This window comes from Macrotis lagotis, chromosome 3 (assembly GCF_037893015.1).
Source record: "Macrotis lagotis isolate mMagLag1 chromosome 3, bilby.v1.9.chrom.fasta, whole genome shotgun sequence".
Taxonomy (NCBI): Eukaryota; Metazoa; Chordata; class Mammalia; order Peramelemorphia; family Peramelidae; genus Macrotis; species Macrotis lagotis.
The window spans coordinates 69,814,409-69,839,393 of NC_133660.1; the positions used below are offsets into that span (position 1 = coordinate 69,814,409).

General features: G+C 42.7%; 1 protein-coding gene across 5 annotated transcripts in view; it reads left to right on the forward strand.

Moving 5' to 3' along the window:
• Positions 1–1,602: 1,602 nt before the first annotated feature.
• Positions 1,603–24,985, forward strand: part of ACSL1 (acyl-CoA synthetase long chain family member 1) — an 80,729-nt gene continuing 57,346 nt past the window's right edge. For 3 of the 5 annotated variants that reach the window (XM_074228870.1, XM_074228866.1, XM_074228869.1), the window contains exon 1: positions 1,603–1,702. The gene's annotated coding sequence lies outside the window, so the exon portion shown is untranslated. Of the gene's footprint in view, positions 1,703–11,572; positions 11,702–23,790; positions 23,894–24,985 lie in introns of those variants that run through there. The other 2 variants (XM_074228868.1, XM_074228867.1) reach the window with 2 other exon arrangements.

Consider the following 24,985-nt stretch of genomic DNA (forward strand, 5'->3'; position numbering starts at 1 on the left):
GGTCGAGGCCATCTCTGACAGAGATGTGCAGAAAGAAAGAAGGCATGGAGGAGAGAGAGACATATAGATAGAGAGACATGCAGAGAGACAGAAATATACAGATAGAGATGGATATATATATATATATATATAGAGAGAGAGAGAGAGAGAGAGAGAGAGAGAGACAGAGAGAGAGAGACAGAGACATGTAGACAAACAGAGAGACATGCAGAGAGACAGACATGCAGACAGAGATAGATATATATACATACATAGAGAGAGAGATGCAGAGAGACAGAGATATGCAGACAGACAGATATACAGACAGACAGAGATGGATATATATACATATATTTATATATATATATATATATAGAGAGAGAGAGAGAGAGACATTCAGACAGAGAGATATACAGACATACAAAGAGATGGAGATATATAGAGACAGAAACATGCAGAGAGAGTCATGCAGACATACAGAGACGGATGTATAGAGAGAGACAGAGACATGCTGAGAGGGACATGCAGACAGAGAGACACACAGACATGCAGAGAGAGTCATGCAGACATACAGACAGAGAGACATGCAAAGAGACAGATGTACAGACAGACAGAGACTGGTATAGATAGATAGATAGATAGAGAGAGAGAGAGAGAGAGAGAGAGAGAGACATGCAGAGAGACAGAGACATGTAGACAAACAGAGAGACATGCAGGGAGACAATGATATGCAGAGAGACATGCAGACAGAGAGACAGACAGACAGACATACAGAGAGACACAGAGGCATGCAGAGTCATGCAGACATACAGACAGAGAGACATGCAAAGAGACAGATATACAGATAGATAGATAGAGAGAGAGAGAGAGAGACATGCAGAGAGACAGAGACATGTAGACAGAGAGACATGCAGGGAGACAATGATATGCAGAGAGACATGCAGACAGAGAGACAGACAGACAGACATACATAGAGACACAGAGGCATGCAGAGTCATGCAGACATACAGACAGAGAGACATGCAAAGAGACAGATATACAGATAGAGAAGGATATAGATAGATAGATAGATAGAGAGAGAGAGAGAGAGAGAGAGAGAGACATGCAGAGAGACAGAGACATGTGCACAAAGAGACAGAGAGACATGCAGGGAGACAGTGATATGCAGAGAGACATATAGACAGACATAGAGAGATGGAGATATAGAGAGAGACACACAGAGATGCGGAGAGACATGCAGACAGATATACCGAGAGACACGCAGACAGACAGACAGAGACGAAGAGAGCTCCCAGCGGCCCACTGCCCGTGCCAGCCGCCCCTGCCAGGCCGGGGGCGCACTGGGTGCCCGCACGGCGCGGAGACAGCGGGGGGCTGCCGGGCGTGCTCCGGGGTCGCCACCGCCAACAGCTCCAGGACACGCTGGGGGGGGGGGGGGCGCCGGGCCCCCACTCCTCGGCCGGCCCCCTCCCGCCGGGCCGGGAGCGCGCGCGCGCCGCCGGGCCCGGGGCGGGGCGGGGCGGGGCGGGGAGGGCGCGGCACGCGCGGCACGCAGCAGCCTCCCGGGAGCGGCCGCCGCCGCCGCGGCCAACCCTGCGACGTCTGCGGCCGCCGCCGCGGCCCATTCGCCGCCTGCGCTTTAAATAGGCTCCGGCCGGGGGACGCGGCGGGCAGTCCCGAGCTGCGCTGGCTGGCGGCGGCGCCTCGGCCCGGGCACGACGAGGTGAGTGGAGGCGCGGGGCGCGCGGGGGCCCGCCAACCCGCCCCGCCCCCGGCCCCGGGGCCCCCCGCCCCGCGCGAGGCGAGCGGAGGAGCGTGTGCGCGCGTGTGCGTGGAGGTGCGCGGCCGGGCGGCGCTGCCCCCTGTCCCCGCCGGCCGCGCGCCCCCTCCCCGGCTCCGCGGCCCCCGGCCCGGCCCGGCCCGCCGCGGCTTCCTGCGCTCCCGCCCGCCGCTTCCCCCGCGCTGCTCCCGGGCCGGGCCGCCCCGCCGTGGCGCAGATGCCGGCCCCGTGGGCGAGGGTGGGCGCCGCCGCCCCCCTGGCCCGGGCTCCCGGGGCAGCAGGCCCCGGCCCCGGCCGCCCCGCGCTCGTGCCCGGGGCCGAGGCCGGGAGGAGAAGGCTTAGGGCCGGCCTCCAGCCCCGCCAAGCCGCCTGCAGGGACGCCCGAGGCCATTCTGAGGAGAATGGAAGCGGGCGAAAGGCGGCGCCGGGCGCCTGCAGCCGGGCCGGGCGCCTGCAGCCGGGCCGGGCGCCTGCAGCCGGGCCGGGCGCCTGCAGCCGGGCCGGGCGCCTGCAGCCGGGCCGGGCGCCTGCAGCCGGGCCGGGCGCCTGCAGCCGGGCCGGGCGCCTGCAGCCGGGCCGGGCGGAGCAGGGCTCGCGGGGCCAAGGGCGGCCGAGGGAGCTCCTGGAAACGTGCCGGCTCCCAGCCTCGGCCGCCACAGGAGGGCTGACGGGGAGCGGCGCGCTCTGGGGGCGCACGGGGCTTGGCATCAGGCGGAGCTGAAGGACTTCAGTTTTGTGTCTTTTAAAATTTGCCTTAACAAAGCGCTTCAGGGACGGCCGGGTGGCGCAGGGGGTAGAGCACCGGCCCTGAAGGCAGGAGGACCCGAGTTCAAATCCGACCGCAGACACTTCATCGTGACCTAGCTGTGTGGCCTTGGGCAAGACACCGAGCCCCACAGCCTTGCCAAAAAAAACCCCTAAAAAAATCACTCCTACTCAATTTTCATAATGTTAGAGCTCAAGAATGAGATTTCAGATTAGAGCAGTAGAGGCAGACTACAGATATCTCTAACATTCATTTGCATGCTAGACATTTTCATCGCAAGACGCGGAATAATGCCAAATGCTATAAAGCTCCAATACTTTTTTGCGCATCTAGTTGCTGAATGTCCCTTAGCCAAAGAGGAATGAGCTTCATCTCCCTTCATCCCACTTTTTGAGTCCGATAAATCATCCCTTCTAGTTAGGATGGTTCAAATAGCAACAGTAAACTGGTGGGTTGCTTTTAAAAATCATTTGTGCTCAGGTTACCTTTGAACTTGCTGGCTGCACAATTGTGCCGACAATAGTCTCGATTTATTTAAAATTTGATAATTTGAGCTGCAGGAAGATTAAATTAAAATGAACTGCGTCTTCCTAAGTTTTTAATCAGGGAAATGAATTTTTTCCCCTCGGTGCCTGAGCAAAGGGGAGACTTTGGAGCTTGACTGATGTTTAAATTTGTTATTCAGATTTCAGGGCAAGTATGAAGGGTGCCCATGAGATCCTGTTCATATCATACCATACTATCTATGCCTTAATGTTTGCTTTTGGGTGCAATTTAATAGCAAAGCAACAATGTCTCTTTATTCTTCATATGAACCGCAGAGATGAAGTGCTTAGCAAGGCATCTTATTATGGTGAGAATCTGTTTCTCCTTTAGTTTTGACAACTGTATGACAGCAAAACCCACTCCTTGCCTTGTCATTTTAATAAAAAAAAAATAACCTAGTGGTGGTTCTTTCTCTCCCTCAAGTCTTCTAGCACGTCTCAACACTTTAAATGTGCCGTGTGACAATGTGTCTATACAATCTAAATAAATGAGGGCTAGTCATTTATGGTAACTGTTTCAACAAAATTCGAATTAGAAACTTAAAGATTTATCTGTTGAATTTTGCTCCAACTACTAACAGTTAAGAGTTTAGGGAAAGTGAATCTGTTTAGCAATGTCTAAACTCAGAATAATAACCTTTTTTTTTCTTCTGGAGTTGTTAATGTAGGATTAGTCCTTAGAATATTATCAGAGATTGAGCATTGCCTTCTAGCATATTTAGCAGAAGCACTGGGGTTACCTGTTCATTTGCTTCCAAGACTTAGTAAGAATTGTCAGTAAACTTTTAAACATCTTAATTCTTATGATTGGTATCCTGAGTCCTTTGGAAGCCTTATTTTCAGAATTATAGAAGTCAGTCATATGACAATGAGTATGTATGTAGTGACTTAAGAGCTAGTTACTGAAGGTCACCCCAGAACGGAGGTGGTGAAAAAAAATGCCCCAGAGTCATTTTTCATGGCTACAGTGATTGACATTCTTGACTGGGAAGTAATCCAGACAGAAAGGGCTAGTGTATGAAGAATATGGGGTGAGGAAGAATGTTTAGCTTTGAACTTAAATATTACTCACCTGCTGCCAGAGTACTTTCTCAGTGTGTACAACACACACACACGCGCCACCTAAACACACATCTACTACCCTGAATAAAATGTGAACTTTTTGAGGGTAGGGACCTTGTTTATTTTCTTTCTTTATCATCCCCAGTCCTTAACAGTACTTGACCTGACTTTAGTGACCTCCCACAACCTCAGGGAGGGAAGGATCTGTGTGTGTGTGTGTGTGTGTGTGTGTTTAGAAAGGTAGGTAGTGACATGAAGAACACTAACTGTTGTCACATTTAAAGTATGTCAACTGAGCAGAAAGTATGGGTAGCTAGGTGGTGAAGTTGATGGAGCACCAATGCTGGACTCAGAAGGACCCGAATTGAAATCTGGCCTCAGACACTTGACACTCACTAGCTGCCTGATCTTGGGCAAATCACTTAACCCTGACTGCCCACCCCCATCCAGGCCCATCTCCAGTTGTCCTAATTCATATATGGCCACTAAAGGAGAAAGTGAGGTTGTTGACTTAGCACAGCCTCCCCTCACTCAAATCCAGTTCACTTGCTTTTCATGATATTACCTCCCTGATATCATGGTCTTCTTTGAGAATGAAGGATAAACATCATCATCATCATCATCAATGATGGCTGGCAGAATTATAAGGTAATGAATGTTCTTGTGTGATATTGTTAAGTATGTGTCAAGCTACAGATAGTAGAGACAGGAATGTGTCTGGAGTCTGGAAGATCTGAGTTAAAAATCCTTCTCCTGGCACATACTGGCTATATGACCCTGGGCCAATCATTCAACCCCCCTCAATGCCCTCCTGCAACTTTCAAAGATTATTAGATGAGCTGTCTGACTACATTTGTAGAGGGATTTTCCACAATGGGTGTGCCCCATATTGATAAAATCACAGGCTCAGTCCTTTCCAAAGGAAAAAAAATATTTAAAAATGCATATACATACATATATGTCTTTAAAATATATTTGTTTACATATTTTTATAATTATATTTATATATGTAATTTAAAACCTCCATATCCAGCTGACATTATATCAATACAAACCTTGACATTATATATTTCTTATATTCCAAAGGCTTACCAGGTAATATCAATAAAAATGACTTGCTTTACCAATGACAACAGTATTGAATAGTTGTTAAATAGGTTTTTTTTTGAGTTTTGAGGTATTCTACATCGCTTCATATAAATTGAAAAATTCAAGGGAAAAGTTGGATATCATGAAATATATATTAAGAGAATAATAATAGGAGAAGATTGGTTTTTTGCAGGTAAAGGAAAATTTCTAAACCAGTGTGCCTGCAATGTGACCCCTCATTCTCAAGGAAACAAGTTATGAGGTGAAGAATATCTTATTGTTCCTGCCCAGATCAAAATAGTTTCCAGGAAATAGTGTTTTACCTGTTAACTGTCTTGCTGTCCCTCCAATCCCCCCCCCTTTCCTTCTTTGAAATTAATGCTAACCTGAAGGAGTAGTTGCCTACCTGACCTGAGGTACACTTATCCCATCTGCGTTTTGCAAACTTGTTCTAGAAATAGAATTACATGTTTTTACAGCCTCTTACAACATTGTGAATTGACTGTCCTTCAAACTTAAAATAAAAAAAAAAACTAACAGGTGCATTAATGAACTATTAACAAAACCCTTTGCCCTAAAGAAATTCTTATTGCAAACCAGTTTCTGGCATGACCCCATGCTATCCTTTGTTTGGTTACTGAATGTGCTGGGGTGGGGGTGGGGGGGGTGGGTGTTGCTCTGATCTCTGGCCCAGGCTAATTCATAATCCCATAAAATTTCCTAATGTAAAGCTGTAGCTGCAATAGCTGAGGGTATTTTAAAGAGGAAAGTCCTAATTGCTTTCTATGCTATTTCTTCATTCAGGGAGGGAATTTGAAAAAAATGTGACTATCTGTCAGTTTGCACATGGTCTTGGTGACTGTTAAAGTTGGCGTGCCTTCATGTTTGTTGTGAATCAGTCTGATCAGATAAGTAAGAAGTTGAATGAACATTAGATATTTTACTAACTGGCCAAGAAGACCGTCAAAATTTAGTGGTTGAGCCATTAAGTTGTAGCCTGCTTTAGCAGCCTGAAACTTGAGAATAGACAGAATCATAGAATATTGGAGACAAAGTATAAGATTCAACGTGATTCAATAGAAATTGATTGGTAAGTTTGGCTATCACAGAGCTAAGAGATGGTAAGGACCCAGGTCTGAGACTCCCTGATCAGCCCCGGTCTCTGAGTTAGGGGGTTAGAAGGGATACAGGTTTGAGATTATTTGCCCTCAAGGAACTTGTTGACATCTATTCCAGGGGTCTTTAATCTCTGGCAGACTAGTGAGACCCTATTTTTTACATAATTGAGGGAAATGGTAAATTTCAGTTAGAGATAAGTAGAAATAAAGATGTAATTATTCTTCTCATCCAAATTTACAAATTCCCAGTATAGATAAAAGTCAGGAAACAAGTTATGAAACACTTGGAGAGTTCATAAAACAGAATATAAAAAGGAACAAAATGAATTCTATGGAGTATGAATAATAGAGAGAGGGTGGGAGGGAGAGAGAGAAGAGAGTGTATGGGGGGGGATTAATATGAGTAGTTGAGGAGAGGCAGCTAGGTGGCCCAATGGACAGAGCACTGATGGTCTTGGAATCAGAAAGATTCATCTTCACAAATTCAAATTTGGTCCTAAAGATTTACTTGTTTCATGACCCTGAGCAAGTTACTTAACCCCATTTGCCTCAGTTTCTTCATCTGTAAAAATGTACTGGAAAAGGAAATGAAAAATCACTCTAATCTTTGCTAAGAAAACCTCAAAGAAGGTCATGAAGAGTCAGAGGTGACTGAACAACAAGAATAGTTGAGGAAGGCTTAATCTAAGTACAAACCATTAAAGCCAGATTGTTCATTTAGTCTCATCTCCTTATTTTATAGTTGAGAAAATGAAAGCACAAAGGGTTAAGTGACTTGTTCATAACTAAGTGACTTGTGGCATAACTGAAGTTTGAACTGAGCTCATCTCTCTCCAAGTCTATTACTCTTCAGTGGCAGAAGTAGAACCTTTGTCTCTTATATATTTGGTCAGACAAATGCCTGGCCAAGCATTTTTGTAATGCCTACTATGTGCTGTGTTATGGGAAGGAGATGTGGGGCGGGGTAGGAGGGTGGTATAGGGGCAAAAAAACCTGGTTACTGCTCTTAAAGAGTTCACAATCTAGGGGGAAATCACATTAATGCAAAGTATAAAAAAAGGGAAACTGGCATCCGTGGATTTCGAGTGTCACTTGAACAAAGTTTTGAAAGAGGGCCATCCACGGTGGCATTAAGATAGGCTATAAGGGGGCAGAAGCAGAGGGAACAAGTGCTTATGCAGGTGATTATTGATGTTTTCACCAGGAACCCTCTTCAGGCTGACCCACGTGATTTGCCAGAGTGTCTTGCCTGCTGCATGTTGTTCCTGGAAAGAGTCCTCCTAAACTCAGGCATTTTAGAACTGCAAAAGAACACTAGAAGTCACCCAGTTCACACCCCACTTTTATATTCCAAATGAGGAAACCAGACCCAGGGAAATTAAGTGACTTGCTTGGTATCACACAGCTCCTAAGAAGCAGAGCTGGAATTTGAATCATGGACCTCTAGCTCCAAATTCAACACTCTTTCCACTGTTGTATACTTCTTACTGTTCCCTCTAGACTGTGACATTTTTAGGAGGTAATTTCCCCTCCTTTAGCATACTCTTTCAGACTCCTTTAATCATGAACATCATCGTCCAAGGGTCACTTCCATTCCTCCCTCCCTCCAAATAGCTCTGTCTTCGTGCTGACCTTCCTTCCTTCCTTCCTATGACAACAGGCTCTCCTTCCCTTTTCCATTTCCACTACTACTACCTGACGCCAGGTGGTTGAATTGTTTCAGATATACCAGCTCTTCATAACCTCATTAAGTATTTTCTTAGCAAAGATGTTTCTTTCAGTGTTTCTCTAGCTCATTTTACAGATGAGGAAAATGAGGCCAACAAGGTTAAGTGACTTGCCCTGGGTCACTCAGCTGATAAATGTCTGAGCAGGATGTCTCGAGGCCAGCACTCTATCTACTGCAGCACCCTGATGCCTTTGTGGTCTGTTACCTTGTCTTAGTAGGCCCAGATTTACATGAAAAGATAACTCTCTCCTCAAGTACATTTGTAACCCTGGTCACTTTGAAGTTTTATCCATAGCATTTAGCAGGTAATGATCACCCACGAATCAGCAAGCATTTATTAAACAACTGCCATACCTAAGTGCTGTATTGAGTGCAGAGTATATAAAAACAAAAGCAGAGTAGCCCCTGCCCTCAAGGACCTTCCATTCTATGGGTTAAATGGTAAAACCTGGTTGATTGTAATGAGGTGATGTTAAGTGACCTGTGGTTTTCCCATTTAGCAAGAAGAGTTATATGAAGAATGGAAACCTGATATGAAAACTTAACTTTAGACTTTTAGAAGACCACATGACTAATCTTATAGTCCTGTTCAATTTGACAAACATTTATTAGGTCTTCGCTATGTACAAGACACCTATGAAATCAAGGTACTGAGAAGGTACTGATTGTCACAAAAACGAAAATTCCTGTTCTGTGTTCTGTTGGGGCATTCAACCAGGGAAGTTTTAGTGTAATGGAAAGCAAATGTTCCAAAGTTGGAAGACCTCTGTTCAAATCCTCCCCCCATCCCATGCTTTCTACTGTGATCTAGTCACTTACGTTCTCTGGACTCAAATTTCCTCATCTGTAAAATGAGGTGATTTCTCATGACCCTTCTAGCACTATGCCTATTAATCTGTGTACAGTTATAATATAAGGCATGAATTATAATGGCAAAAGACTTAATGGAGAGTTCTGGAAACAGTTGAGGAAACATGAGCAGGTGGCATCTGAACTGAACCTTGAGAAGGATAAGGATTTTGGAGTGCACTCCTGCCCCTTGGAGAGTGACTTGTGTGAATGAATGGGGTTGGTATTCTGAGGCCTAGGAATAGCAAGTATCCCTGCAACACATGTGTGTGAAAGAGCTCATGAGCTAATGCAAAAGAAGAAAGCTGTATGCTCATTAAAAAGTTTGTAGATCTTGTGGCAGTAGGGAGCGAATGTAGGTTTTAACTGGAGTAATGTGGTCAGACTTGTGACTTAGGAAGATTATTCAGGCAGCTGGTGTGAAAGAGAGATTAGGGAGGGGAAGGCAAGATTGGAAGCAGAGAGACCAATGAGAAGGTTATAGCAGACATGAAAGATGATGAGGCACCATAGTCCAATCATGTATGTGAAAGTGTAACAAAGGGAATGGGAGGTAGAATTCACAAGAACTAGGAAATGTTGGGAAAAGGGGGGGTGAAGGAGAGGGAAGAGTCATTTGATCTTCTAATTATCCATATAGTTACCTGCTTGGCAGAGGCAGCTATGCTATTTAGAGACAGGTGGTTGTGGGTTTGGGGAACTGTGGGAGAGGAGTGTCATACTCTAATCTTAGCTGACTGTACTGTAGCCATCATACTTAACTCAAGAATCCTACTTTAAACAAATTCTCTTTTTTTCCCTGAACTATTGTTGAATTTGCTGACTTGTTTGTGTCTGTGTTTTATCATTTATGGTAACTGCCCATGATGTACATATAGTTTGAGTGGAATGGTAGAATTCTTTTAAAAGGAGCTGGAAGGAGATCTTGGAGATGGGTATCTTCATTTTACAAACAATAAAATAGTCCTAGAGATGGAGTCATTGAAGCTAGCACAGGCTCAAGCTTTGAATTGTAATTGTAAGACAAGTCTTGTCCTGGTGGATGTGCTGGTAAATATTTATCAGCTGGTTCTGGAAGAGAAGGGGCAATGTACGAGGAGATATATTTTTAAGTTTAATTTGCATTATTCATCTCCATCACTTTCTTACATTGAAACAATCCAAAATCATAAACTAAACTCTGATTTGTGGCCTTTGCCTATTTTCAAGGTATAACTGTTCAGACTGAAAATTTAACAATCCTATTTCAAACCTGATCCCGGCACATCTTTGCTACCTTAGAAGAAAAATAAAAATTATGTATTAAGTAATAGAACTTTCATCACATGAATTTTAAAATCATGTTTTGGCAGGCAAGCCTGTTGGAATGATGATGTTTGTCCTTCATTCTGGAAGAAGACCATAACAACAGGGAGGTGATGCTGTGACCAGCACATCAATAGCATTTGATTGTGTGTGTGTGTAGCGGGTGGGGGGGGGGGGGGACACGGACCTGTGCTAAGTCACCAGCCTCACTTTCTCCACTGGAGCCATCTGGGTCCAATAACCAGATATGGATCAGGATTACTAGAAATGGCCCTAGATGTGAGACTATCAGGCTTAAGTGACTTACCAAGGTCACATAGCTAGTTAGTGTCAAGTGTCTGAGGCTGGATTTGGAGTCCTGTCCTGACTCCAAAGCCAGTGCTCTCTATCCACTGGGCCACCTTATTGACCTGGTCTGATGAAATAATGGATAAAAGAAAGCAGAGTGGCCCACATGGATTCAAATTCTTTGTCTTCTGTAGGACCTGGGAGGATGAAATTGTTGGGCCTTTTCTCAGTGAAAGGAGCCTTTGGGTGAACCCATTAGAGGCAGCTTCATTTTGCAGAAAGGGCCCTGGATTTGGAGTCAAAAGCTCCTTAGCGATCTTGAGCAAGTCACTTTATGTAACTGTAGTTTCTAAACTCTGCTTGTCTTTTCCTGAATTTGGTTGTATGTTCACCACCCTTGTCCTGCCTATCCTTTGAGACCCTTCTTTCACTCTTAGGAGATGAAATATTTTTTCTCCTACATTTTCCTCTTCCTCCATTTGCTCTGGCAGACAAACTCCCACTGTCCTAGTTGCTCCAAGCTTTTCCCATTGATCAGGCTTATAGTGTTTGCCCAAAGGAGAGGAAAATAGAATGGAAGATGGGAATGGCTCTGAAATTTGAGTCTGATCAGAAAGTTTAAGTGCCTTGGGGATGGAGGAACTTAACTGCTTCATCCCTGGGCAGGAAAGATAATTCTTCAGGATAATTCTGAAAATCATTTTGAAGAAGTAATCAAATCATGCTATTTGGAGAGAAAACAAGAAGTAGCTGGACTTTTGAAATGAGAGAATGAATCATTTTCAGGTTTGTCCCTGGCTAGTGCTAAGTAGAATATCACCTGCGGAGTACTTGAATAAAGCTTGCTGTATTAAGTTTCATCAAGGGCTACTTAAGTAATCCTTGAGACTGACTGTTTTTCAACCCAGTCTCTCTGCCCCCCTTCCCTCCCTCCTCACCAGCAATTAGCACATTATTGAGACAGTCACTCTAAATATGCACTTTTTGTTGTCTGTTTGGAAGCAGTGATAAAATTGGGTTGCGATGTTGATGATTGAGAGATCCACTGTCTTTATTTATGTTCAGTACCCTCTGATCATATGAAATGAGAGCATTGTGTGCCCTCTGAAGGCCCTTCCAGGATGATCCAGTGACCTCCTTAGTCTCTTCAGGATTTTAGAGGAGAAATGAACTGGTTCCTGCTCCCTGACTGTAAGCAAAGCAATATTTAAATTATTGAAAATTGTTTGCTATTTCCCCAACTCTCTCCTTCCTCCTTCCCCTTTCCCCTCTTTTCTTCCTCTCCCTTCTTCTCCCCCTCTTCTTCTTCCTTTTTCTTCTCCCCCTCCCCCCATGTCCTCTGGAGATTTGGATTTAAGATGTATGTGATCTATGTGTTTCCTTATTGAGAGTTTTCTATAACAGTGAGATCAGAAATTAAATTTAAAAACAAGTTATCCCCTTCCAACATGATATCATTTACAATCACTTCATTTGAGTTATTTATTTAATAATACCATGAAGAAGTGCCATCTGATAAAAGCTTTCTGGTTGAAGTATAGCAATCAATAAACATTTACCAAGTGTCTACTATGGACCAGTTATTGAGGAAAGCTAACTCTGAGGAAACAAGATGATCCTTGAAAATGTAGGAGAAAAAACATTTCAGGGGAGACAACATGTGAACAGCTATTATATAAACAAGACAGTGCATTATTAAGCTTTAAAATGACTCTCCAACCAGGTATAATGCCATCCATGATTCCCAAATTTCCAGCCAATCAAGCAACAAGTATTTATTGTGTTTATTATAGGCTAGGCACATATGAGATGGTTTCTTACAAAGACTCATCCTATTCGAGTTCCACCTCCAACATATACTGGCAGAGTGACCCTGGGCAAGTCATGTCCCTCCTTAGTACCCTAGACAAATTTCTAAGATATAAGTTACTGAAAGGAGTTCCCTAATATTCTGGGGGTTCCCTATGCCAACACCATCAAAATAAAATCAGAGACCCTTCTCTGCTTTCAAATTATGCCAGGTACTATACTATTTCCTGAGAACCAAAAACAAAAGTGGAACAATCCTTACCCTCAAGGAAGTTGCATTCTATTAGAATTTAGGTTTGCTTCAGTTTTCTCATCTGTAAGATGACCTTGAAAAGGAAATGGCAATAAATTTGTTCCAAGATTCCTTTCAGGTCTGACTGCTAGCTCTGTCTATAATATTCCAACTTCTGTGTCACATTAGTTCTCCCTTAAATAGGCTACAGTTTTCTCTTTTTCTTTTTTTTTGGGGGGGGGGGATGGGGAGGGAACACAAAGTATTTGTGATTTTATGTGCAGAGAATTTCTCCCATTGCAGAAATTTCCTCTGCACTGCATGTTGGTAACAGTTCCTCAATATATTTATAAAGAGTTGGCCTTCTCAAGGTCACAGTATGTGTCAGAAGCAGGACTTTCCCTTCCCTCAATTCATAAAGCCACAGCCTTGGTCTATTGACCTCAGGTCTCTCCACCTAAGCCAATTCATCCTCTTAGCTGCCAAATGATGGTTCTGGAGAGGTGGTCTGACCATGGAATCCCTCTCCACCTCCCATTCCCCTTTCACTGAGCTACAGAGGCTCCCTTAGATCCCCCAGGTCCTCTTTCTGGCATCATAATTTGGTCCATTCTGACCTTTTTTAACCACCTTTACAGCCATCTGTGTACTTTATGATTCAGGTTCACTGCTCTGTTTGGAGTGTTTAGAACAAAAACATTGTCTCCCACATTTATTCTGCATTGACTGATCTCTGTGCCTGGAATTCTCTATCTCCCCCCCGCCCCAACACATTTAGTTTTCTTGACTTCATTTAGGCTTCAGCTCAAGCCCACATAGTGCAAGAAAGTCCTAAGACCATCTTCTCTATGCTCTTGGTCTTGTTATGCACCAGTTTTTGACATGGTTTCTCCTCATTAGAATTCATGCTCCTTGAGAAAAAGGACTTTTTAATTTTTTTTTATTTTTGGCCTTTCTCCTCAACACATTGTTAGGCACATAATAAGCTCTTAATAAATGCTTGCTGACCTACAGACTTACTAACCCTAAAGTTAACTTTTTTTAACCATTATGACTGATATTTTTCTACTACAGTTTTCTTAAGGGCAGAGAGACCATTTATCTTCTACTTGTTCATTCTTTTTTGCCGTTATCATCTAGTTGTGCCAGACTCTTCTTGACCCCATTCAGGATTGTCTTTATAAAGACAACAGATTGGTTCACCATTCCTTCTCCAGCTCATTTGACAGATAAGGAAACTGAGGAAAACAGGTTTAAATGACTTGTCCAGGGTCACACAGCTAGTAAGTAATTGAAACTAAATTTTAATTCAGCTCTTCCTTATTCTACTTTTTCTATTCAGTATATCACCCAGCTGCCAAAAAATTATTTAGGAAGTAGATAATTCAATCAATAGGGCACAGTAGATAAAGTGCTTACCTTGGAGACAGGAGGACAGCTGACAGTTTGATTCCTGCCTCAGATGCTTGAGATTGGCTAGTTGTGTGACCTTGAGCAAGTCATTTGATCCTGATAGTCTCACATCCAGGGCTGTCTCCAGTTGTCCTGATTCACATCTGCCACTGGACCCAGATGTTCTGGAGGAGAAAGTGAGGCTGGTGACTTAGCACAGCTCCCCCTCACTCAAATCCAGTTCTCGTGCTTGTCATGGCATCTTATCACCTCCCTGATGTCCTGGTCTTCTCCAATAATGAAGGACAGACATCATCATTCAGTCAATACTTGTCTAAGATCTCTGTTGCCTTACTTCTCTTGATTGTCCCCATTTTATTGTTTGTATATAGTTGTTTTCATGCCATCTCCCCCTCTAGACTAAGACTTCCTTGAGGATAGGTCTTTATTATTCATATTCCTAGGGCTTTAGCACAGTACCTTAGTAGGTGTTGAAAGAAATGCTTGTTGAGAACGGGAATATTGACACAATCGGGGGAAAAAAAAAGACTAGATGTAGAGTCAAAGGTCCCAGGTTTGAATTTTACCTCCACCTTTGGCAAGGCCCTTAACCTCCCTGAGCCTCAAAATGAAGCAGGTTAGGGGTGGCTAGGTGGTGCAGTGGATAAAGCACCAGCCCTGGAGTCAGGAGTACCTGGGTTCAAATCCGGCCTCTGACACTAAATATTTACCTAGCTGTGTGGCCTTGGGCAAGCCACTTAACCCCATTTGCCTTGCAAAACCTAAAAAAAAAAAATGAAGCAGGTTAGACTAGATGAAGTCTAAGATTGTTTCTAGCTCTTTATCTACAGTCCTTTGAAATCTGATATTCTTCCCTTACTAAAGATTTACTTTTCAATCCTTTGCATTCTGGTAACCTGACCAGTCAATTCTAGATTATTTTAATGAACAGAATATTTTATTAGGGTTTGGTTGCTATTAACATAACAGGCTCTCTCCTGGTTGCCTAACAACTTGTCCTTTGCTGAACACCAGCTGAAATAAAATGTCTTTAAAATTAGACCAAAATACAGCAGAGAAATGCTTAACCTTTAGAAAAACTATTTGGGCTCATCCCGAAGGACCCAGTGATTAAAGATCAGGTGATCTATGCAGCACAGACCTCCTTTCTCTATCTAATGGCCAGTACAAACTAGATGGTTCCACTGTCCTAGTAAGCTGTGGGGTGAGGTATCCACTGCCAATCATAGTTAGATCATTGTTTATTTAATGGTAGATGCATTAGATGTTTCCTCATAAAACATTTTCGCAAGGATCCATGGCAAGTGTTTTCATTTGAGGCTTCAAGACAAATAGGTTAAGAAGCAGCAGAGTCAGCCTCAGGGGCAGGAAGACCTGTGGTCAAGTCTCCCAGGCCACTTTGATTCTGAGAAAGGGTGAATCTAAAGTGATAAAAGGCCTTTGCCAATAAACTCAGGAAATCAGACTCTAACATGCCTACTGTGGGTCCTGAAAGCATGTATGCCTGTATACACATACACACACACACACACACACACACACACACACACACTCCTTGCACTCAAGGAGCTCAGATTTTTTTTTTTTTTGCAAGGCAATGGGATTAAGTGGCTTGCCCAAGGCCACACAGCTAGGTAAATATTTAGTGTCAGAGGCTGGATATGAACCCAGGTATTCCTGACTCCAAGGCTGGTTCCCTATCCAAGGAGCTCAGATGCTAAGGGCGAGACAAAATGTAAACAAAAATAACAACAGCTAGTGCTAAAGCAGAGTATTAAGGTTGTAACGCACTTTAGAAATACCTCACAAGATGAACTGTATCTATTCTGGTTGCATATATACATATATAGAGAGATAATGTTATGACAGAGACAAAGAGAAACAGAGTGTGACAGAGACAGCAAGAGAGAGTGGGGGGAGGGCTGTACAAACAACCATGGATATCCAATACACCATGTAAGTGGAAGGTGGTGTCCAAGGGAAGTAGGAGCTGCTGATGAATTCTTAATAACAAGCTTACCAAGAGGAGTATATATGCCACGCTTTTAAGTTTCATCTCCATTATTAACATTTTTCTTTTTAGTTTTTGCAAGGCAGTGGGGTTAAGTGGCTTGCCCTAGGTCACACAGCTAGGCAATTATTAAGTGTCTGAGGCCGGATTTGAACTCAGGTACTCCTGATTCCAGGGCCCGTGCTCTATCCACTGTGCCACCTAGCCTTCCCCATTATTAACATTTTCTCCACACTTTCTTAATTCCATACAATCAACAAAACAATAAATCAAGCCTTGATTTGCAGCATTTTCAAGGTGAAGATTCTCTCACTGAAAATATAACAGTTGGAGCTGGTTGAACCGGCTCCATCCAGCACACCCTTCCAGAGCAGGTGCCAGTATTTGGGGAGGGTGGAACTGGGAAAGGCCTCTAGGAGAAGGTGAGACTGCAACAGAAGGAAGCCAGAAGCAAGAGGGTGTTCTTGGCTGGGGAACAGCTGTGAAAGAACAAACCCAAAACCCCTACCCCGAGATTGTAGGGCAGCTAGGAAGAGGACAGGAATAAAGTGTCTGGCTGGCAACATGGGAAGGGTCTAGGTTGTGAAAGACCTCAAAAACTAAACAGGATAGTAACTTTGATCCAGTTTAAATACTGGTGTTTATTGAGATGTGAATGGAGAGACACAGACCTTTGCTTTGGAAAAATCACTTTGGCAGCTGAAAACAATATATATTCACCTCCATGAATCTTTGCCTTCCCAAAACTAGACATTGCTCTCAGATAAAGATTCCACTGTGATGATTTCTTCTTGATACTCAATAAATTTACTTAACCTCTTGACTTAGGGGTTTTAATTGAATTCATTGTTTGAAGAGGGGATAACAATGGGGCAGAGTCCAATTTCTTTGCTGTGGAGAAGTTGGGTGGGGGATCCAAGGTATCCCTTAGGAATCAGTTGGAACTCTTCCCCCCTTACAAAAAAAATCTTTTCATTTCTTCTTATTGATGCCTTTCGCTTTCTTCTGAAGCATCCTCCTTTGAAGACGATTCCCTGCAAGGATTTCTCTGAGCTCTGCCTCCACAAAGCTCTTGGGTCTCCTGTGTCTTGAAGTAAGTGAAGGGTCAAAGAGAAGAGTTCTCCAGAGGCATTCTTCCTGTTCCTCTCTAATCTGCTTTGGAAGGAGACCAGCAAGATAACCTCTTGGGCTGCTACTAGGTAGCCAGGGGGTACAGTCATTGACTGTGGTCTTTTAGAACCTAAAAATTATGGAGGACTCCAAAGAACTCTGTGGAGGTTAGAGCTATTGATATTTACCACATTAGTCATTAAAACTGATAATATTTAGATGTTTATTCATTAAAAATAAAAATAAACCATTACATTTTAAGTAATATTTAATTTTTAACTTAAAAATCTATATTCCCTCCTAGATGATGAGGAGAGTAGAAATTTTTATTTACTTTTGCAAATCTCTTTAATATTGGCTTAGAAAGCAGCTGAATTCTCCTTGCTGCTTCTGCTGTGATATTTTGGTTGATTTTGGTTGTTTTTGTTGATGTATGTAAAGAAAATCTGTCCTGATGTAAATATGTAGTTGGAAAAGAAAGTAATATTTTAATAGACAAATAACATCTTAGATTTATTATGTAAATAGTTTTGACCTCAATTATCCCCTGAACTTTAGCTCACCATTCTCCCCTCACCTAGGAGTCCTAGGACTACACTTTGCGAACCATTAGTTTTAGGAAGACAAAATATAGCCCCAGGAAGCAGATGAATGAAGACATTGTCTGCTTAGACAAATCCACAATGATTTATTATGTGCTGGGGTATAGGTGGTGTTAAAAGAGCAGTAGCACCTCTGGTGAGAGGGCTTGTGGGCTCTTTTCAGGGCTTCCTTCTACCTTTGGTGTCTTCCTGGTGTTCAACTCTCACCTAGGGCTCCAAGAAGCTGTGGCATATGCAGCAGCCACACCCTGGTAATCCTTCTTGGCAGACAAGCTAAACCAGATCGAGGGTACCCAAGGGGCCTCAAACCCATGGGTACATTAGTGGGGTTTCTTCCCCAGGCACTCGAAGCCTTCTCCTGTGGAATGGGTGGATGAGAACAGTTTGTTCCAGCGGCCTTGAAGGCGGCTAAAGCAGGCACCAGAACAGAGCACTTCTAGCCTGGTCAGATATGAAAGAGCCAAGGTCATTCCCTGAACCCTGGGCAATCACTTTTTGTCCTGCAGCTTGACCTCATCGCCTCCAGAGGAGAGTGAGGCTGTCTGAGAATTTTGTGCTACTCTGCCTCATTTAAATCCAGTCCATCCCTCCCCTGCTCCATGTCTTTGGTCCTCTTTGAAAACAAAGGTCAGACAACTAAATTGGTCCTGTGCTAAACACTGAAGAAACAAAGAAAGGCAAAATGCTGAGGCCCCTGCAGAGACCTAGAACTGGAAAAGACATCTGGGGGTCATCTTGTTCAATTCCCTTGCTTTCCTCCAGAGGGGTAGTTAAGAGTAGTAAGAAGCATATTCTGTCAATAATGTCCTAATGCAAAACCCATTCATTAATCCGTGCCTTTGTGGAAAGGAATGAGAATTGAACAAAATGTCTGTAGGAGAGAGAAATTGAAATTGAATTGGAAAGAGGCTTCTACTTCCTTTTACACCAGAACTGATATAGCCCAACATGATACCTTTTGTTCATCCCACATGGATTCCCCTTCCCATTCAATCAATACTTTGGCTAATTGTACCACTATTCTCTTCAACCAGGACCCTAGGAGTTACAAGATTCTTCCCTCTTCTTCATCATATGGGACTTTTTCCCTGTTTTTGTTCTTCCTCGAGTGCTTGGATGAATTTATATCCATTTGTATCCCTTGTCCTTATCCTCACCCCCATCTGTATGTTTTTGTCATTTCATTCTCTCATTCCCAAATTATAGCTACTATTGATTATTACAAATTTGAACTTTCCTGTGTAGTTTTCAAGACTTGATCTCTTTTTCTCCCCTACATCTTCCATCTCTAATAGGTTCACATTTTAGGACCTCTGATAGTCTAGGTCAACATAAGCAAAAATTAACTGTCTGTATCTCCAGTCTCTGCTAGAATGACTGCTGTGATTGCATCATCTTATAAATCCCTAAGGTTTCATATTTCATTTTGTTCAGCTTTATAATTGTTGAGAAATTATTCAGGAAATATATGCCACTGATTTTTTTCTATTGTTCCTCATTTTGTCTATCATGAACAAGTGAAACAAGTCTGAACCCTCTTCTGTAGGATGGAGATCACACTCCTGCCTAATCATCTCCTCTCTAGTTTGATCATTCCTTAATCATACCACAGACCTACTTAGAACTAAGTGAATCACCCCTTCACTGGGCTTCTGGCTTGTTGATATCCTTCCTAACATACACTGATAAAAGTATTAGGGAATAAATTAATAAGCTGTCTAAAGGTTCAGTTAATCTTGGTTTTAGCTTTAGTTAATTTTTTTCTTTTTGTACCTATTGCTGATAACTGAAACACCCTATCTTATATATATTGCTTTGTTCGTTATTACAGAGGTCTGTGGTTGTGTCAGTAGACTTCTTGAGAGTTTTGTTTTTGTCTTTGTAATCTAGTGTCTAGTCATTCCAGTACCATATAGATAGTGTGGATAACTTTATTATTATTATTAGTAGTAGTAGTAGTAGTAGTAATAGTAGTAGTAGTAGTAGTAGTAGTAGTAGTAGTAGTAGTAGTAGTAGTATTGTTGTATAATAATGACAGAATATATTATAGATTTCTTAAAAGTGGGTGTTCTCCTGGTACCACCAAGCCTCAGTGACAATTTAGCCTGGATTGTCTTTGAAAACAAGTTAATAATTCTGGAACAACAAAGCAGCTCAGATTTTTGGGTTGGCATTTTAAAAATAATAAGCCTAGTGAGGGGGGTTGGGGTGGATTTTTTTCATTTTATTAATCCAGAAATTATTTAACTCAATATTGCTGTAAATAATTCCTTTGAGTCTTTGGATAGGAGTGATTTGCCAGCTTGCCTCCAATGAAGGAGCCATGAAATAATGGTAGATGATAAGTTGGGTTTGAAGTCAGGGAGAGGTGGATGCATGTATTTATTGCCCCTGACCATTGTTATCACTGGCTAAGTGGCCCTGTCCCTGGCCAAGTGTTGCTGGGTAGGGGATCAATTGCATATCTATAATGGAAGAGGCAGTTTGCACCCTGGGAATTCCTTACACAAATAAAATCACAGGTCCAGACTTTCCCTCCCCACCCTCCATAGGGTGTGTGTGTGTGTGTGTGTGTGTGCATGTGTGGACATATGCTGGCATTCTCAAGGGCATGAAGGCATGGGAGAGAGAAGGGAAGAAAGAGGGAAGGAAAGTCAAAGGGAAAAAGAAAGGGAGACAGAAAGGAAGACATACATCCTATGTAGGACAGAGGTGTCAAAGTTATGGACTGCAAGCTGCTAAAACTCCCTAGAAACCTGATCTAGATTAAAATGTAACTAGGAAATAGTAAACAAAATAAATTAGAATGCAGTACAACACAGATAATTTTTTTGTAGTTTTCTCATCTATAAATGCACTGTAGGGATCTGTTCCTGGTCAACTTGGACCCTGTTGGTGTTGTGTAGAGGAAGAGATGGGATCATAGATTTAGAGATTTAGTGTCTCTTAAATTTAGAGATTTGATCTCTCATTTAACCAATGAGGAGACTGAGACCCGGAGAGATTATGTAGCTTGTCCCAGATTATAAGCCTCGGAGATGGACTCTGAAATCAGGATGGCATGCTGTGCCAGTGTGTGACCTCTCTGGGATGGGACCTGTGGTTTTACATTAGTCTAGAAAACTCCCAGCTGCTACCAGAAAGCACAGGTCGACAACTTTGCTGCAACAGAGACTTCCAGAGTTGTGGGTCACACAGACGTGTGTTTGAGACCTAAGCCCTTCTGGCTTTGAGGCCTGCTCTCCACTTCTCTGGAACTGAATTATAATATGTGTTTGTTTCCCAAGAGATTTAATGGAGCCAATTCCATAGCTTTTTTTTTAAATACCCATTGTAAAGAGCAGGTAAAATATCAACTGCTCTTGTCCTGTTATTTTCCCACTCTTGCCTCCTTGTGAGTGATCCTGCTGAACTGTTCATTTTTAGTAGAAGAAGCAAGTCTCCAGCCCGCCTTGATTTCGGTCATCTGCCAACCAAGCAGCAGGGTGATGAAGCACAAGCCTGGGGCTTGAGAGTATTCTTTGCAGGCAAATTGAAAGAACAGTGAGCCCACGGTCTGCCCAGCGGCAGACAAAGGGGGCACTTTCAGCCTTCTGTCAATAGGCCATTGTACAGAGAAGGGAGTGGGAGGAGCAAAGGATGGCAGCCTCATGCCAGCTTGGCGCACTGTTCAGAGGGGAGGATTTCTTAATTTGTTGCCCTGCTCTGGGGAATGGTGCCACACTATTTATGTGTGTTTGGGATAAGTATTTAGTTACTTCAGTCTTCATGTATATAAGTATAATGAAGCTTGAAGATAGGGACCCAGTCTTCAGTCATATCTGTCTGTCTGTGAAGACTGAAATAGATAGCCCTCTATATTTATGCAAGCAGCCACAGGGGTCAGTTACACTTAGGGTATTCATTCTGTTGGCATCAAAAATTCCTCTATCAGTTAATCAATCTAAAATTTATTATGTGCCAAACACCAGGCTACATGATAGGGATACAAAAAGAGGTAGAAGCAGTCCAGGCCCTCAATGAGCTTACAGTTTAGTGAGAGGAGACAAAGATGTGTAAGGCAAACTATAAATAGAAAATAATGAACTGAGGGAAGGCACTGGAATTAAATCATTTAATTAAAGAGAAGTCTTCCTGTATGTAGAAAGTGAGATTTTAGGTAGACTTGACTGATCCAAGAAAAATGTTAAGACATTTTTATTTTTATATTTTATTTTTATTTTTTGGTTTCAGGATAGGGAGGGAGTGATCTGCTAGTCTAATTATGGTAGAGCATTTCCAGTAAAGTGGACCTAAAATTCCATTTTTGTTCCTTGGAGTGGAAGATAGGTGGGAGTTAAGCCCTTTCTCAGGGGTCCTAAGAGATTAATTCATTTGCTCAGGGTTGCAGTCAGTAGAGTCTGGATCTGAACCCAGATCTTCCTGGCTCTGAAACCTGCTCTATCTATTTCATGTTGTTGTTTGGACATTTTTCACTTGTATCTGACACTGTGGCCCCATTTGGGGTTTTCTTGACAAAGATACTAGTGTTGTTTTCCATTTCTTTCTCCAGCTCATTTTACAGATAAGGAAACTGAGACAAACAGGGTTAAGTGACTTGCCCAAGGCCACACAGATAGTAACTATCTGAGTTCAGTTTTGAATTCAGAAGAGGAATCTTCCCAACTCCAGACCAGGCACTCTGTCCATTCTCTACCCTTATTCATCCACTCCCCCTACCAGTTTGTGACTTTGAACTCTTCCCTTCTCTCTTTCTCCCCCACCTTTTCCCCTGCCATGGAGAAAAAACAAAGTACATTTTTCTGAAGTTTTGTCCATGGTAAGTTCACTTTGCCCTCCGTCTCTGGGAGAAAGGATAAAGCAGAGTTAGACTGTGGGTTTCCTTGAAGGAGCAGTGACTTCCTAGCAGCTGGATTGCAGAGTTTGGAAGGACTCAGGAATCTTTAGGGAGCGCCTCCTTAGCTTTTCAAGATCCCAGACATCCCACTCATTTCTCTAGGATCTTCAAACATGAATTTTTCTCCTTCCTCTCTGTGTTGTCTTCCCCCCCCCCCATCAGAATGTAAGCTCCCCAAGAGCAGAAGCTCTCTATAGAACTCCCATTAGTATTTCTAGGGCTTTAGTCCTGCCAAGTGCCTAGCTTTACAGATATCATCTCACAGTTTAGTTTAATCCTCACAATAACACTATTATTATTATTATTTATTATTATTATTATTATTATTCCATTTTTCCAGTTGAGAAAACTGAGGCAGACAGTTATGAACTTGCACAAGGTCACATGGCTATTTGACCTGTCTGAGGCTGAATTTGAACTTGGGTCTTCCTGATTCCAGGCTTTATGCTCCATGTCACCCCACTACCATATCTTAGTCCTCTTGGCAAACCTGTTACATTCCATGTACTTTCCTCACAGGGTTGGCATGTGACTGAAATAAGATAATTCAAGTAGGGAATTTTTCACAAATTTAAAGCACTATACAAATAATTACTAATATCAGTTTTTACAAATTAGGAAACTGCCTACAGTAATGCAACCAGGATGGAATCCAGTTCTCCTGAATCTGACCCTTTAATCCCACTACCTTTCTGTACAATAAATCTAATAGATTTGTCCATGCACATTTCTTTTTACTGAGTCATGTTTTTATTGCTTTCTCCTATTTCTGTGATGAATTCCTGCCCTGTCACTGTATTTTGTCCTTTCTTTGGATAAGAAGGAATAAAGAATCCAAAAGAAAAAAACTAAACTAAAGGAATCCAGTTGTAGGACTGGGGCAGGGGAGTAGGTGTGGGAAGGAGAAGCTGTCAGCCAGCCTGTACCCATGGAGCACACCACTGATAAGCCTTTAAGCTGATTGAATTATATTCTTAGTAAACGCCCAATGATTATGGGCTGAATTATAAACTTGCCAAGAGGCTGGTCCTCCAGTCCTTGCAGCCTTCCTTGAATGATGGGATAATCAAAGCGGACACTATTTCTGATAATAAATGATTAAAAGAGAGCCTCAACCCAGCTTGGGAATCTTCTAAGAAGGCCCAGAGGATGGTCCTGCATGTTCACTTCCTTTGAACTTAGAGGTCGTCCAAGGATTGCTGGGCTTTTGTGTCTGTCTAGCTCCTTCTGTAAACCTGGAAACTCTGGCATTGCATTGAATTTATGCCACTCCCAGACAGCTGAACTAATATTAGCTCTCTGCAATTCGGTAACATTGCAAAGTATCTTTTCCTTATTTGTTGGTTTCTTAGTTGTTTGTTTTCCTTGAACTATATAAAAAGCTCTTTCATTTCTTTTGAATGTATGTTGGTATTCTTTAAGGAGAGAAGGAACTATTGGGGCCAGTCTTAAATAAATATTTGTTCTGTGGAATTTGTCTGTGACCTCCTCCTTTGCCAGTGAATAGGTGTGAGTTAAAATAACTGGTGCAAATTGACTTTCTCATAGGCTAGAGCTGGGCATCGAGCTAGTCAGACTTCTGGCAGTGCAGATCAGGGAGCTGTGTTGGAAGGCAGGGTTTCTTCTAGTATTCTGAAAGTTTAAAGTGGTGTTGGTCATTATTAAAGGACGTGTTAACCTTTATGCTATGCTGTGCTCTAGGCTTGAGTTACTCTCATTACCCCAAAGGCTAAAAATAGAAATTTTGTGGTGTCTGATGAACTCATGACTGTTCATTTCAGGAGGAATGTAGGAAATAATTATGCAGCTTTGTTCTGGGGTTGTGATTTGGTTGAATAACCTAAATTCAAACAAGACATAGGATGTCTTTAGTAACTGATGTGTGCGTGTGTGTCTGTGTGTGTATGCCCACACCCCTTTATTTTGTTGTTGGTTTTTATTTTTATTTTTTGGTTTCAGGGTAGGGAGGGAGTGATCTGCTAGTCTATTCAAGTCTTTAGTGATTTCAGAGGAATGTTACCCGGGTAGTTGGGAGGAGTCAGATGGTGTAGGAATATGGAATGTTTGAGCTGGAAGAAAAAGCCCCTTTTAGAGATGGTCAAGTTTAAACTCTTTGATCCCAGTAAGTGGGAGAGTCTAGGTCTAGGTCTTCTAACTGTCCCAAGCAGGGCTCCCAGCTTCCTAGGTTGAGAACTGGAAGAAACTGTAGGAATTGGTCCAATACAAACTCCTCACTTTGTTACTGTTGCTATTTGCCCTTCATTCTCAAAGAGGATGAGGGAGGGGATGCCATGACAAGCACATGAATTGGATTTGAGTGAGGGGATGCTGTGTGCTAAGTCATCGGCCTCCCTTTCTCCTCCAGAGTCAACTGGACTAGTGGCCAGATATGGATCAGGAT